Here is a 17,641-nt window from a genome sequence, read left to right on the forward strand (position 1 = left end):
TGATCACCTGCTCTCCCGATCAATTTGTCTTTTGTACTCTTGCATTCTTTCGTTCAGAGCTGCTTGCTCATAATTTGATCTCTCTTGAGATTGTTGACCATATGTCAACACCTGCCCAGTTTTTTTATATTAAAATTAAAATAAAACACAACATGCATTCTTCTTTTCTTTTCTGTATGTCTGATCTCTAAACTAAAATAAATACCAAACCTGATTTATATACGACTCCATCTGATGCAAAAGCTCATATCCCTACAACAAGAATAATTCAGATTTAGATTTTAGAAAGCTCCACAAACACACACTAAAATTGAATTGTCTACCTGTTTGAGGTAACGAAGATGGGCATCCATTATACCGCTCACTGCTTCCAGAAATTCAAATCTCTTTTTTTCTTCAACATTAGAAAGTGTGGTAACCTAAATAACAAACCATGCAACAAGAATAATTCAGATAAATGATGCATGATTTCAATCGGTGTGTAGACATTTAAACAAATAGTTGGTGCACAACTGCAAATCACCAGAATTAGAGAAAGCTCTTGTACAAATCAAACCGAAGTACCCATAAAAGCTTTCAAAGACGTGTAGTTTTTCACTAAAAATCGTAGTTGTAAGGTGGGAATTTGAAAGAAATGATGAAAGAGTAGTGGGTATGAATATGATCGAAAATCTTCAACTTACAATGGATTTACTAGGTCTTTTTAGATATAATAAACAATTTTGACCTAGCTGCTAAAACATTATGAAGGGATTGTCACCCTTTTGTTTAGAGAAACAACCCAGGGTGTCTAGGAACCTCTTCATCCTTTTTACTATCTTTTACTTCTTTACCCTTTGTTTCACCTTTAACATCCTTCTCTTTTTTCACTTTCTCCTCCTTTAACTTCTCCTCAGTTTCCAATTTTTCATTACTGTCAGACTGGACAATAATACCCTTCGTTTTGGAACCCATTTTACCTTTCTTTTCATCTTTTTTCTGCTCAGGGGCAACACTTTGTTCCTCCGCAATAGTTACTTTTGATTTATCTACCACTTTATCTTTAGCAACAACCTTTTTTTCACAACCCTTTTTATTATTTTCTTTTTTATAGTTTTTTTCACACTTGTAAGACTTTCTGTATCTGCACTCTTTGGCTTGATTTCAGAACTCTCTTTCTCTTTGACAGGTGTCACTTCAGATTGTGTCCCTACATCTTCTTTCTTAACAGATTTCACCACATGAACCTTTTTTATAACTTTCTTTTTTGTAAGAGTTTTCACAGTAGGAGTATTACCAGTTGACTCTTGACCTTGACCTTAACTTTGACTTTGACTTTGACCTGCAGTCTCTGTCTCTGTAGAAGTCTCTCCCACATTCTTGGAATCTAATAATGTATCAGTTTGTTTGGTTGTGTCTCCTGCTTTATCTTTTTTAACAACCTTCTTTTTTATAACTTTTCTGATAATTTTCTTTTTTCCACTACCAGTTTTCTTTTCTACAGAGTTATTCCCTTCGCCAGGTGTCTCAACCACATTTGTCTTCTCTATATCTACTGCATTAATATGAACTCCTACGTTTTGTAGGTTCTTTGACTTTATCTTTTGCCATTTCTTTTAGTTTTGATGCTGACTCATCAGATTCAGGCACTTTCTCTTTTTCTAATTTTGCATCCTTCTTCAGATCTTTGGGTGTCCCAGGTTCCTTATCTAAGCAGAATCAATAGAGTTATAAAAGGTAAACTTACAACATTTTTATAAAAATAAATAACTTTCAGGTATGATAATATCAATAAGTTAGTTACCTTTCAATCCTTCCTTCTTTCCTCGAGCTATCTATATAAACCAAAACATATGATGGAAGAAACAACTTTTAGTTTCAATATGTTAGTTTCATCTGTCCTTTTTTCTAATCTATTCTTATATATATATATATATATATATATATATATATATATATATATATATATATATATATATATATATATATATATATATATGTAAAATATGAAGCAGTAACAGTATACCTCTCTTTTAAGAGCATATCGATGCTCTCTCTCAACAATAGCTTTCTTGTGTGAAAGCCATTGATCCTTCCATGCATATGTTGAAGGTAAACAATCTGATAAATCAGGAACATAGAGTACTGTGACCTCCTTATGGCTAAATATTCCATCTTTTTTAACTCGGTCATAATGAATCTGCAAAAATGGACATAATCAAATGATTAGATAACAAGAAAATCTAATTAATTAATTAGATAAACTCTCGAAACAATAACGGATTACCTCGAGGAAAGGATTCCAATGTTGGCAATTTTTCAAATCAAGTCCTGTGAGGTCTTTGGCATACCTACACAATATAAATCAATAAACTAGAAATCTGTAAGGGGGGGGGGGGAGGGAGGGAATATACAAGTTATCATGCAAAAACAAACCTAAGAGCAGTGTGAACAAGAGTGGATTTGTCAACTGAAGGATCATTGCCATCTGTGGTTTCCCATAAGCCTCCAATTGCCTTGAAAGTACCCATTTTTAAGAGAAGCAAACCTAATCATGTTGCAAAAATGGGGAATTCAAGTCATTAATAAAATCTGAATCAAAGCATTTTGACTGAGTCCACTCATTAATATAATCTGAATCAAATAAGCAAAATAAATTACAAATTTTAATCTCAAATTCAAGTCAGAAATCTAGGAGAAAAAATATATACCTTTGCATTCCACCGAGTGTGCTCTAATTTTACAGGGTCGTCAACCATTGTTTTAATGGATGCCTCTTTCTGCTGAGTTTCTTGAAGAGTTGAGTTTTGTGCATACATTTTGGAACAAAGATAGATGTGATAGAATGATGATATTCTTTTTGACTGTTTCTATCTACTTACAAGGTCTGGTAAATGAGAACCAATAGCAACAAGTAGGGATGAAGCATCCCTTTACCAATCAACTTTTATTTCCTACATGGCATATTAAAAGATAGATGCCAAACAATATTATAAGCACTTCAAGATCTGGTTCAATACAAAAAGTTGATCAGCATCAATTAATAGAAAATTTAAGTTATTATACTTAAATGCAAATATCAACTAATTATTCAGTTTAATTTTCTTTTGAAAAGTTTCATGCAATTTAGATATCATAAGAAATCTTCAAAAAGATTAGGTACTCTATTTTATGAACCAGGTGCAAGCCAACTCTAAGTTTACAAGACCAGATTGTATATAAACAAATTTGCACAGTCAAGGGCATTTCAAACTTTGATTTTTTTTCATATTAACAAAAATTGCTGGTTTACTATCACACCACAAGCACAACATTACAAATTGTAAAAATATATGGTAACACAGTTGTGTTTAAGTATCTTATGAAACATGGTTAAGTGTTTAGCTGATATAGGCAAAAGAATGTAAAAAATGCAATTAGGGCTATGAAAAAAACGAATTAGGGCTAGAATAATCTGAATCAGGGGAACAGAAAGAGTCAAACATTCAATCAAATACCTTATACACTTCAAATTTCCAACTCTAAGAAAACAATAAGATCAGTGCAATAGAGAGGCGCTTGGTGAAGCAGCGGAGATGAGTCTGATGAAGGAATTGGGGTATCGCTGGAAGAAGAGAGAGGAAGGTGGCATAGGGAAGGAATTGGGGGAACAAGGGAAGAGGCGAAGGACATATAATGGATTGCAGTTGACCTATAATAGGAAAATGGAGTTATCTTGACCAAAAATCACGATCCACTGGATGAATATGCTTCACCTTCTGCATGCCATATGTTTTTCTCTAACTTTTCATACACACACACGTTCAATGGGTTTTGAAGAAGAAACAATCGTTTTGGGATATAGATGTTTTGATGGATGATGGATGCGGTGGGATACATGTTTTGAATCGATACCACAAGCCCTAATTTGAGAAGACGGTCTGATCTTAGGGTTTCAAAGGGGACAAAGGTTCGTAGATCGGAGATGTAGGATTTCGAGTCGAAGTTAGGGCTTAGGAATGAGGAAAGAGAAAGCACACAGAAAAAGTGTGTTTGTGTGTGTTTTCCGATAAGGGGCAACAAAAAAAATCAGTTATGTTTCTCCTTTGTTCTCTCGGCTAGATAGAGATATCAACATCAAAGAGAGGATTTAGAGAGGAATTTACAGAATGCACGGAGAGAGGGGTGAAATAAGATCTAATGGTCATTGAACTCTCGGAATCAAGCCCTGTGACTTCTGATCAACACAAGGAGGCTTGTTGTGCGAGACAGATCACAAAGAAGATCTGATGTTCGTTAAACCTGACCTAGGGCTTGTAAACTTGAGCATCTGTGGCGGTCTCCGTCGAGGTAAGGTTAGCCCAAGCTTGCCGGCGAAAAGAGATGAGTCGAGATTGTTGGTAGATGAGGTGAGCCAAGGTAGAGAACGTTGTAGAGAGCACTCCCATCTTTAAAAGAACCCTAGAATGATCCCTTTGATTTTTTTGATAAAATAAATAGTCTGGAGGCGCATTCAAGAATTATAAAGCGACATACATACACGACACGCCTTTTATGATGGGTGCCCTCCGTGTTTTTATTTTTATTTTTTTCTGACATAAATTTTAGGGCACGTAAAAATGCGCGTCCAAAACCCTTCAAAATTTTGTAGAGATGACTTTATTTTGACGTCACACGCTTTTGCGTATTGTAAATTCGTGCGCGTCATAAATTGCACGTCATTAAAGGCCTTTTTTCTAGTAGTGTTGTATGATATGGTTTATTCTATGATTCCTAATGTACAACTCTATATGATAATACAAAGTGTCACTCAGAATTTTGAAATGTTCATAAATTCTAAAGCCTAACCAGAGTGAGTGATTTAATGACTCTATAAAGCGCTATTAAGTACCCTTCGGGGGTGTAAAACACTCTGAACAAGGCATAATGGGGTTTTCGACCCTTGCGTTACGGGGCCAAACACAAACAAAGGCTACAAACCAAGTCTCTATCAATCTCTCCCACTCTATCTCTACCTCCCTCAAATCTCTCTCAAAATCTCTCCCAATCTATCTCAAACCAGTTGGTAATAAAAATCACTTTTTCCAATGTTTATGTGAACATCCATGCCATCCCGAACCTTCCCTTTCTTGAAAACAACTTAAAACGGAGGAAGGAAGTCAAAAAGAGGCATGAAGGTTCACAAGTCACTGTTCACCTGCAAACCCTCGCAGGCCCTCGCGACCACCTAAGCCATTTCTCTTCTTAGTCAAAGTTCGTTTCTAGCCGGGAGATCTCGCACAAACCTCACATTCGTACGAAGAACCAAACACTTTCGCATACAGAAGCCTTCACAACGAACCGAGAACGTTCGCATCTTCAGTCGCCTTCGCACCAAGCGCCACCTTCATGCCTACTTCTTCTCGCTGTGAACCCTCACCCTTATGCGAACCCTCACCCTCCTAAGAACCCCCTCTCACCTTCGCTTCTCCTTCCTAGTTTTTGACCACTTTCGCATTTTAATACCGTTTTGGATTATTTTAACGTGGGAATTCCACCAAATTCGTATTTTCATCATTTTAAACCATCCAAACTCATATTTTTTTTTCCATCATGAAGATTTATCATTTATAGATCATATCTTTTGTTCAAGATATTATGTAAATGCTTGTTGACTTTTCCATAAAGTTATGACACCAAGCAATCCCCATACCCACTTTATGTCACTATTCACACTCTACCTAGTCAAATCATTGTCCTTTTTCTACTCTTTCCAACACTCCACCAGGTTTCCTTAATCAAATCCACTTAATAAATTCTATATTCTTCACATTTTCCAAGATCTCATTTGCCCTTATCCAAATACAAGCAATTTCTCTCTCTCTCTCTCACTCTCTCTCTCTCACTCTCACTCACTCTCTCTTTTCTTCTCTCTGGGACTCAAAAACCCGAGGAAGTCTCGAGCTCTTACCCCATTCTTGATAAGTTCTTCATTTTGACTCCTAAATATTCTACATTATTAAACAAATCGTGATCATTTACACAAATATTCATATATTTGTTCATAGTATTGTCAAAACCTTAAGTGTTGTTCAAGTGTTCTTGACTTGAAATCCTTCATCCTCAACCTTCCAATCTACAAAAAAACACTTAAACTAAGTTCATACCCCCATCTTTTCTCGTTTTCTTCAAGTTTTAAGGGGGAGAATACAAGATACAACACCAAAACATACTCTAACTCCATTAATGGCTTTCAACAGAAAAGTTATGACCCATTCTCGAAATGTTTTGACCATCTTAAACTTAATATTTTTCAAAACTGTTCAATATGTGTTGGGGCTTATTATGTTGCGTCTTAGGGCTTTTTGTATTGTATCCGAATTGGGCATGTCCATCCGTGATTATCTCGTAGGGTTAGACTATATATATGCATGCATGTATGCATTATTGTTAGACGTCTTTTTAATTACGCTTGAGTTTTGTAACCCTAAAACACCTCTACAGTCGAAGTTCTTAATTGAGCTATTCTGAGGTGTTGAAGCATTAATCCTTCAACATATTCAAGCCATATTCGTGTTTATATTTACGTACTTATTTGTTTGCATGCTTAGAATCAATCGATCCTGAAAGAACTACGTTCTAACAATTGGTATCAGAGCAAGAGACTGTGTGATCAATACACATTCCTTCTATATTTAGAATTCCTTAGGGTTTCTGCTTTTATCGTATAAATAAGAAGTCGTCTTCTTTATTTTGACGGCAACTTTGTTTTAGATAAAACCCTAATATCAACTTTACAGGTTTGATTCTAAAATCTCACCATGTCTCATGAAGAGTCTCAAACAAAGCCCATCAACATCTCAAACAGCATTGGATCTACAACCAGGATACCCATTCTCTACACTCAAGACTACAAAGTATGGGCACATCACTTCAAAGACTATGTGGTTGGATCTGAAGAAAACGAATATCTCATCTGGGAAGCGATCACACTTGGGTCGTTTGTTCATTCAGGAACAAACACAACCGTCAAGACGCAAAAGGAATATAACAAGTTGGTTGCTGATGAACAGAAGATGCCACAGGATGAAAAAGACAAGCTGCTGTGTAATGTGAAGGGTATGAGAATGATAAGATTCACCTTGCAATCTGACACTTTTTGGTTGGTCGGTTCATGCACGACGACTAAAGAAATGCGGGATAGGTTGAAGGAGTTTTATTCGATTGATGAAGATCTAGAACACTCCATTCAAACCTTGCTACTGTCAGAATTTGGAGTTTTCGAACAGAAACCTGATGAGAAGCTAATACAGACTTTTGATAGTTCAATCATCTCTCAAGTAAGATGATAAAGCATGGAATAGAGAGGAAGTTGATTGAGCAGAAAGTAACGTTCATGAACAGACTCAGACTAGAATGGATGGCTATGGTCTCTACTGTAAAAGCGCATGAACAATTTAAGTCTTACTCGCTAGAAAAACTTGTGGGAATACTTAAGTCCCATGAAAGTGTCATAACCAAAGAAGCAAAAGTGGTTTCTGGTGTAGGATCGTTGGCTCTTGTCTCAAAAGCAAAAGGTATTGCAGAAGATGAAGAAGAGTCGGATTTGTTTGAGTGTGACCTTACAAGTGAGGAATATGCTATGATGGTCACCAATCCAAAGAAGTTTGCAAGAAGAAAATTTCCGGTCAGTAAGAACCGAAACTGGAAGGGAAGTTACAGCTCTGAAAAACTGAAGGATGAAGCGAAGATCTCTTCTCAAAAGGATGAAGACAAGAGGGAGAGCAAACTTGCAGGATACTCTGGATACGACTGCAATTATTGTCATGGCAAGAACCACTTTGCCAAGGATTGCATGCTGAGAAAAATGGCTGAGAAAAGAGATGGTGAAGATGATGAGGCATACTACATGCGCAAGCTGGAAAAAATTAAGAACAAGAAGACAACTAACAGTGAAAATGGTACTATGAATTCTTTGATTGTGCAGGAAAATGCTGATGAAAATGAGTTCGGTGGCATGGAAGTTTGGTCAACCGAATCTGAAGATGAAGAGGTGAGAAAGCCCTCTCATGGAAAGGCTTATGTAGCAAAGGAAGTAGGTTCGGCTGGGAAGTGCTTAATGGTCACCGCTGGATCATCAACCAAAAGTGCAGAGGAGGAACTGAACCTGACTGAAAACAAGTGTTTTGCAACAAAGCCAGTCAGTGAGCAGATCAACAACTGTGATCGTTTGATCAAAAAGGTACAATCCATCCTTGAATAACTTAAAGTTTCATTAACTAATTATGAAGAAGAATTAAATGAATTAAAATTTAAATTCACTAACTTAAATGGTAGTCTCATGTAAACTCGCTTAGCGAATTCTAACCTAACTGACCAACTCAGCAGGGTGTCATCAAAGAGTGAGGAGAGAAGGATGTGGATTGAGCTGAAGGAGCAGGAGTTAATTAGAGTTAGGGATGAAAGTTTTTATTTGCAAAAAGACAATTTGAAGTTTTTAAAATAGATAAATGTTTTTTGTTTAATTGCTAAGCGTTTATATACTAATATAGCTCAATTGCATTTAAGTTGTGAGATAGGAAAGAAAATTCATAATATGATTTTGCCATTCCTTGAATTCAAGGAAGAAGAGGTCATAGCAGAATGTGAATCAGAAGTATCATTAGAAGAGACGTCCATATCCTACAAAATTGGACTGGATAAAATAGAAACCTTCATTGATTCAAAGGAACACAAATGTATGTTAAAAGACATTTTAGATGAAAATGATAAGTTGAAAATTAAGTCGGATACTATTCACTCATTTGACCAATCCAATGCCAAACTAGCTTCTGAAAATAAAACAGACTTAGAAAATACGTCCGAATTTGATGAAGAAAGTGAAATGAGTGAGATATCTGTAGAAGACGTAGTTGATTACTCTGAGTTTATGAAGAGCGAAACTGAGAAAGAGAAACCACTAATCTCAGAAAATTCAGTGGAATTTGCTCATCTAGCAAAGGATAAGGAAAATAAGGTCAAGGAAAAGGCTATAATTTATCAAAAGGTTCAAACTATGCCTAATCAGGTATATGCAGCTAGAGGAGTCACTTCTAGACAAACAACAGAACTAAGAGTCTTGGTGGAAAAACACAATGCAGAAGGGTGCAAAGATTTCTTCTGGTCTGCTCCTATTGATAATGCAAACGAAACTGTAGGCTTATCTGAGAAGACTTCTTGGAGAGTTAAAGGAAGATACATAGCTGAACCCATAAACAAACCCTCAAGTTTTGACAAACCAAGCACAAGTGGAACCAAAGAAATCCCTGTGGAACCAAAAGAAGAACCGAAAGTTCGAGTCAAAACAACCGAAACTCCAAAAGAGAAATCAAAGGCCAGCTTCCATATCCATAAATCACAGAAGGAGCTAGTTGAACAGAAATGCTTAAGAAATCAAAGATATGCAAAGAATCTGAATGAGCGAAAGAGTTACTGGCATTCCTAAAATCCCAACTATGTTCATCCTAAGAAGATCTCAACGGACAAAGTAAAGGAAAAAGTTAAGGAAAATTTCAGCCCAAGTTCTTACTATTCCAAGTCTAAGAACCGAAAGTCATGTTTCGGTCCGAACATCACTCAGAACCAAAAGTCCACTTTTGGTTCGCAGACCAGTTTCGGTCCTAAGTCCACTTTCGGTCCCCCAACAAGTTCTAAACCTAGTTTCGGTTACATCAAGCCCCAAAGCAAAGAAAATTCTAGGAAAGACATCAAAGGAAAAGGAAATCTAACATCTGATTCTAAGATCCACAATAAGAAATTACCAGCTAATCCTAGGTGTCAAAGGTCATCAAACAAACTAACCAACGAATTCAAATTTAAACAAGATAAAACCAAAATCAAAGTATATATAATTAAAAGAAAAGATCAAACCACTTTAGTAAAAAGAACATACTTGGTTGATATTTCTACTGTAATTCCGTTTTCTGTGAAAAACTCACAAGGACCCAAGCAACTTTGGGTTCCTAAATCTGCTTAAATTTGCTGGTAATCAGTGACGAGCAGTTTGACGAAGAATGGTATATAGACAGTGGCTGCTCGAGTCACATGACATGTAGGAAGGAAGAGCTGAGGGAGTTTCGATCCCTTAAAGATGGTGGTTGTGTGAAATATGGAAATAAATCCTATGGCACAATCAAGGGATATGGTATGATAAAAAATGGAGGCTTCACAATTCGAAAAGTGGCTTATGTAGAAGGTTTGCAGCACAACCTCATTAGTGTGTCAAAATTAGTTGTGGGCACATGTCTAAAAGTATCATTTGACGATGAGGGCTCTGAGATCATTGAGAAACAATCCAAGAAGGTTCTGTTGAAATTTGAACGTAAGGGAGAGATGTATCCTTTAAATCTGAATCCTATACGAGGAAAACCAACAATATGTTTTTTTTGTCAAAGGCAAATACAGATGATAGCTGGTTGTGGCATCGACGACTATCGCACCTGAACTTCAAATACATTAATAAGTTGATGCTTGGTGATCATGTTCGAGGACTTCCTCTTCTCAAGTTCGATAAGGACCATCTATGTGCAGCATGTGAAATGGGCAAACAAAGCAAAAAGAACCACCCTACAAGAATCAATACAAAGATAATTGAAGCTCTTGAACTCTTGCACGTCGATTTATGTGGACCTTCGGCTATTGAAAGCTTTGGTGGAAGTAAGTATATTCTTGTAATTATACATGACTTTTCACGCTTCACCTGGGTTTTCTTTCTTAAACAGAAATCAGATGCGACTCCCAAGTTGAAAACATTCATCAAGCAAGTGGAAGTACAGCTGAGGAAAACGGTAAGGAATATCATAAGTGACAATGGTCTGGAATTCAAGAATAATGATTTTGAGAGCTTTCTGGCTGACAAGGGGATAACTCATAATTTTTCGGCCCCTTATACACCACAACATAATGGGATTGTTGAAAGACAAAACTGTTCTTTGTGTGAAGCAGCCAGAACCATGCTCAGTTTTGCTTCACTTCCATTATATTTTTGGGCTGATGCTGTTGCAACTGCATGCTATACTCAAAATCGGTCTTTGCTAAACAAGAGATTCTCAATTACTCCATATGAGATCTTAAACAACCGAAAGCCAAATGTCAAGTTTTTCCACATATTTGGTCAAGGTGTTTTATATTCAATTCCAAAGAGAACTTATATAAGTTTGATGTTAAAGCCGATGAAGGAATTTTTCTGGGTTACTCACTAACGTTGAAATCATACAAAGTGTTGAATAAACACTCAAAACGAATTGAAGAAACCTATTATGTCACCTTCGACAATAGTTACATGAAGAAAGTTCAAAGAAGTGAAGTGAATTGGGAGATATTTTTCCAGAATTAGGACAAGTCTCGGTTCTAATAGCCAACCTGTTTGAAGAATACATGCACCTGTTTGATGAACCAGAGAAAGCAACAAACTCAGAAGCGAAAGCCCCAGATAACACAATTGAATGTCTCAAGAAAATTATCGATGAATGTGACACCCAAATTTTTGCAAAAATTTAAAACTTTTAAAACCCATCTTAAATTAAATTAAAACAATTGAAATAGTCATAACATAATCCATCTACTTAATAATCATATAAAATAAGTGCGGAAGTAATAATAATAATAATAAGGTCCCAACAAAAATAACTAGTCACGATGTCCCGGTGCTCCTTGTCAAGCCTTAGCCTCTTTAATCTTAACACCAGAAAAGTTATAAGGGAAACCGTAAGCACAAATCTTAGTGAATTCAAACACAGACATTGTACTAACATTCATAATTACTAACCCTAATCCATTTTCCAATTATAGTTGTATAATAAGGGCAAAGAATGAATCAACGCCAATAATACAAGAAGGACTTGTAGGTTTGAGCCGCACCGGGAAGGTCCCGTATCACTTGGCCCTAATCACCGCACCTCACGATGAGTATTACGTTGGTGATCTTACCTACCCATCGCACCGGTAAATTAGTATCCTTTGATGGTGTCCCCATATCCATGATTAGTTACATATAGTGCACATGTACGAATTAAAAGAATACTTATATAGCATGCTTTTATAATAAATTCAAATAATCACACACGAGCTAACTAGCAAACACAATCATCAATACAACGGTGTGAGAGAACTCACCTTGAGTGAGTAGTAAGGATAGCTAACAATAAAATAATGCTACCAAGCTTGAGAAAACTTCAAAACCTCACCTAAGAAGAACTAAAGGTTAGAAAGGAGAAGTAATGAAGCTATGAGTTGAGAAAAGAGTAATCAAAACAAGGTCTCTAAAATAGACCTGCTGTTCAAAATGGATTTACTCCAAAATCTAAAAAAGAAACATAGCTTCAACTAAAATTTATAGGAAACTATGATTGCTCAGGATTCCCCAAATATAAAGAACTCATTCTACCTCCAAAAGATGAATTAAATATGAATTTTAAAAAATGGTGTATCACTTCTGTCTCCAACAATACAGTCAAGTGATGTTGGCCAATTCTACCCAACGTGTGAGTATAATTAGTCGAAACCAAAATTAAGAGAAGTAAAGAACATAAAAGTGAAAGTCTCAGAGTTGGAATTGAATGAAAAGCATCTCCCAAACTCTAGATATAAAATTCACATTGTGGACAATCACAGCACTAGCAAAAGCTGGTGACTGGCCACTGATCTGGAGTGTGGATCCATTCTAACCAATTTATAATTGGAAATAACACCCCATTTACTCCAGATCTTAAATTCATAATATAAGGAACATATAGAAACCTGGAATCACTTTGGATTCTTTTCCAAGCCTTACAAATGATGAAAACAAAATGACATATCATAACAGACCCGGATCAGACCTAACAGCAAAGATGCCATTCTTTCCCATAGATAAAGTCCTTATCAGTGAGGTTGGCCTGCTTAAGAAATTTAGCCAACTAAATTTGTGAACTTTTGGAACTGGTTTAGGGTCCGTTTGAGTTCTATAGCGCAAGATATGAGTTTTACAAAATGACTACAGATCTGATGGAAAACAGAATCGTAGCCACCCGTGATTCATTTTTGGCTTATCCATCCTTCTCCCTTTGAAACACCTTTTAAGATGTGTTCATCATCCCAATTTAGTCACCATGATCATGGTGGTACTAAAAAGGGTTAGGTATCATTAGGATTTCATTTTGCCAGAAGATTGTAATAATAATCAACATGAAAATGAACATAAAGCACATAAAATCACCACTCTCCCTTTTAGGGTTTCCATGATCTTTTGCCACATGTAATCCCCTAGATCCATCATCCACCATATATGGGGTGAAGATAGGATCTTGAGATGATGTATAACATACAATTACAAATCAAATAGGAAGGAGAATAAGTAAAGATGAAATCATAAAACTAGAATAAGGTTATGAATCAAGTTGTAAGAAATGATAAGGAGGTTCATACCAATATGAATCAAGGCTGGAAATGAACAAGAATTAAGCTCCAAACAACAGCCCCTTGGCTGCTCTTGATCCCAAAGAGAGAGAGGACGATTTGAGAGAGAGGGAGGGTTTAGAGTATTTTTCTTGTGTGTGTTCCAAATGACTCAATTAACACATTAAGTAGTATTTACTAGATGGACTTTGCAAATAGGCCCATAGCCCATGGACTTCAACAAAAGGAGTTTACAAGATTATAAAAAGAGTCCAATAACATAAGAAATCAAACATTGGTTAAATAAATTAACCCAAGGTTACAAGGATAATTAAATTCAAATAACCAAATGTACCTAGAAAAACCGGGGCGTTACAATTCTCCCCCACTATGAACGGACTTCGTCGTCAAAGTCAACACCTAGAAACAAATCCAGATAATGAGGCCGCTTCTCGCATTCCGGTTCCCAAGTCCATTCTGAACCCTTCCTATGTTGCCACTGCACCTTAACTAGGTTTATAGTCTTGTTGCGGAGAGCTTTCGTCTTTCGTTCTAAAATAGCGATTGGTTTCTAAACATAATTGAGACGCTCGTCAATCTGTATGTCCTCCAGTGGTATCACAACGGTCTCATCAACAACGCATTTTCATAACTGAGACACGTGGAATGTATTATGAATTAGACTAAGCTCGTCAGGCAGCTCTAAACGGTAAGCTACCTTTCCCACACGGGCTATGACCTTGTAGGCTCCAATGAATCGGGGTCCGAGCTTTCCCCGATTCCGAAATCGAATCACACCTTTCCAGGGGGAGGCTTTAAGCAACACATAATCTCCCACCTGGAACTCAAGATTAGAGCGTCTTTTGTCGGCATAACTTTTCTGACGGCCGCTCGCTGTGACCAAATGATCCCGAATCACTTGGATTTTCTCCGTAGTTCATAGCACGATATTGGTACTCCCAAGTACCCTCTGCCCAACCTCACCCGAAAAAACGGACGTCCTGCACTTCCTCCCGTACAGGGCTTCATACGGAGGCATTTTAATGCTCGAGTGATAGCTGTTGTTATAAGAAAACTCAGCTAGATGTAGATGGTCATCCCAACTACCCCCAAAATCAATCGCACATGCCCTAAGCATGTCCTCCAAGGTCTAAATCGTCCGCTCACTCTGCCTGTCTGTCTGCGGATGGAAGGCGGTGCTTGTCACACCCCGAAACCGATGGTGGAAACATTCCGGGGCGGAGGACATCATGAAGTATTGCAACCAATGTACATAGTAAGCATAGTAAACACAAAACATTATATTACATATGAATAATTACATTTGTTTGAAAGCAAAGTGTTACAAAAGTTATACATATATATCATATGAACAAAAGTTAAGACGAGTCTTCTATACGCTCCATCTTCTCCAAAAGATCGCTATGTACCTTTCTAATGTGGACCTGAGAATACAAGCAATTTGAAAATCAACATAAAGCTGGTGAGTTCATAAGAGGTTTGTTTTCTAAAAATGCACAAGTTTCCTTTGGTTTCCCGAAAAAGTTTGTTATCCAAGAAAATCCCATTCCGTTTGTTATACGATCTGGTTATGTACAGTTTGTTATCCCAGGAAACTTGTGCATTTTTAGAAAATATTCCTCCACTCTCATATCATTCCCCATAGATACGAGAGTGCAAGACTAAAAATGCACCCTATTAAGTTGTCGTAACCCGATATGGTCGAAACTAAAAAATTTCTAAGTAATAGTTTGTGATGTTTTTATGAGTTTCTAACGTAATTGGATACCAATTAAGTCATAATAGAAGTCTAAAAAATAATGACTTAATTTAAAAGCTTAAACGGAAACAATTCGAAAAAGATGAATTTTATGGACGGAAACGGGTTACGGCAATGGAGCAAACTTTGGGTTGTCACATTATCCCCCCATTAGAGGGAATTTTGTCCCGAAATTCAAACTTTAAATACAATTCATGGATTCGGAAAGAAATACTAATACTTCTGCTTCATCGGATTTTCGCGCTCTCAATAGAACTCGGGTTCTCGTATGGCGTTCCAGCGAACCTTCGTTATCAGGATACAACTTTGTTTCGTATGTTTTAATCTCTCTATTTATGTTTCCGATTGGTTCTTCCATGAGGTTCAGACTTCCGTTGGTTTCGATCACATCGAAGGGATTTCTAGGGTTCTATCTTATAGGCACTACTTAAGAATAGAGACGTGGAAGATGGGGTGAATGTTGCTGAGTTCTGAAGGTAGTCGGAGTTTGTAAACTATAGGATCGATCCTAACGAGGATCTCGAAAGGTCTTATGTACCTCAGGATGAGTTTTCCGCGTCTTCCGAAGATTATCATACCCTTTTAGGGCGAGACCTTTAACAGGACACGGTCTCCAACAAAAGAGTACACCTTTCTGTGTCAGAGTGGTTAGAGGTTTGGTAATCTTGGAAAAGTTTTGAGTGAATCTACGATAATAGTCGACGAGACCCAAATTTTTTACAGAATTTTGTGAGTGTCTTCGGTGCCGACTAATTCTCTATCGCTTGGGTCTTGGACGGGTCCATGTGTATGCCTTCCTAGCTTACCACATGACTAGGGTTTGACTACGAGAGTAGCTCCAAGAATTTGGTCAATGTGAAACTTGACTTGACGTTCGGGAGGAATTCCTGGAAGCTTTTCGGGAAAATTGCAGACTTCAGGGATGCTCTCGAGGTCTTTAACTTCCTGTATCTCGTTGATTACATAGGTTAGGAATTCATGGCATTCCTTACAGGGAAAATTTTGAGCTTCGGCGCACGAAATGATACGAACACTGAAACTAAGTTTGTCGTTGTAGATTATGAGGGTTTGACCAGAGGGAAGGTTGAGATGGATAGATTTCTCGCAACAAAGGATATTAGCACGATTGAGACTCAATCAATCCATGCTAATGAGTACTTCAAGGCTCTTTATTGAAAAACCGGCATAAGATTGATGGGAAAAGAATGATCGCCAAGGGTAAGGGTTTAACCTATGAATATATCGCTAGCGTCCTCTTTCTCGTTGTTAGTCATCTCGACGGAAGACGTTTTTGTTACTAGTTGAGGACTATGTTTATGAAGATGTTCGAATGAATAGCTAACAGATTTTCTTTCAGTAATATAATCGAAAAGGATTGCAAGTATAAGGGTTGTTGAGGAGGAATATACCTGTGGCAACGGTGGGATCGGCGGCTACCTCATCTTGTCCTATAGCTAGGACTCTTCCAGTGTTGCCAGTTGTTGCTGTCTTGGGGCAGTTTCGCTTGAAATGCCTGACTTCACCGCAACCGTAGCAGGCTTGACCAATACCCGCTCCAGAAGCTTGATTGGTTAATTGGGTTGGTGTCTTGCAGTTTTTCGCTATGTGACCCTTTTTGCCACAGCTATTGCAAGATACCTCTCGACATGGGCTGGAAGTGAGGTGATGATAGTTGCACTTGTCACACATAGGGAGGGTACCAGCATACCTACTGGTAGGTTTTTGAGTTGTGGATCCGATGACAGAAACAACAATAGGGATAGTAGCAGCGTGGACTGCCACAGTTTGCTGTTTCTTCGAGAACTCCTGCGAAGGCTGACTTTTCTTCTTTGAAAACTTTCTTTTCTCACCATTTCTCTCTGTCGGATCCGGGGTGGTGGCTGCTTCCTCTATGTCCTTACTACGGTCGATCAGGATTTGTGCTAGGCATTTTGTGATATCCCCATTTTCACGGCCAGAAAAGACCGATTTGTTTATGCTTTGTTTTATAAAATCAGAGTAATCTTGTAAAGAAAACGGTTGCGGAATTTGTTCCCGAAACAAGATATGATAATAACTTATCAAAACATTTCTCAAAGAGAATGTATTTTCATTTAATAATAAAACCTCGGGATGTCATGTTCTGATACAGACATATAAGCATAAACAGAACTTACATTCAATTACACTAATGATTTATATCTCCTTTAAATCTCTCTGTGAAATATGTCTTCGTATCGATACCTGTGATACAAAGAAAACTGAGTGGATCAGGCTTGGGAGCCTGGTGAGCATATAGGGTTTTCATCCCACAATGTTATATCATATATTTATAAATATAGAACATTCAAACTTGTACAATTTCACCATATAAAGGCAACTCTTATCCCACCCCATCGATCCTCACAACGACACGATCTAAACTCTCGTATCTAAAATTTTCCTCTTTACCTGATCCCTACTCACGGATCTAAAACTATCTTCTTCACCGATCCATATTCACGGATCTAAAACTAACCTTTTTCACCTGAT

The 17,641-nt window shown here is 37.3% G+C and overlaps 1 pseudogene; it reads right to left on the reverse strand.

Moving 5' to 3' along the window:
* Window positions 1-756: 756 nt before the first annotated feature.
* Window positions 757-2,798, reverse strand: LOC145030257 (uncharacterized; annotated as a pseudogene).
* Between the last annotated feature and the right edge of the window lie 14,843 nt (window positions 2,799-17,641).

This window comes from Lactuca saligna, chromosome 2 (genome assembly GCF_052625555.1).
Source record: "Lactuca saligna cultivar CGN05327 chromosome 2, ASM5262555v1, whole genome shotgun sequence".
Taxonomy (NCBI): domain Eukaryota; kingdom Viridiplantae; phylum Streptophyta; class Magnoliopsida; order Asterales; family Asteraceae; genus Lactuca; species Lactuca saligna.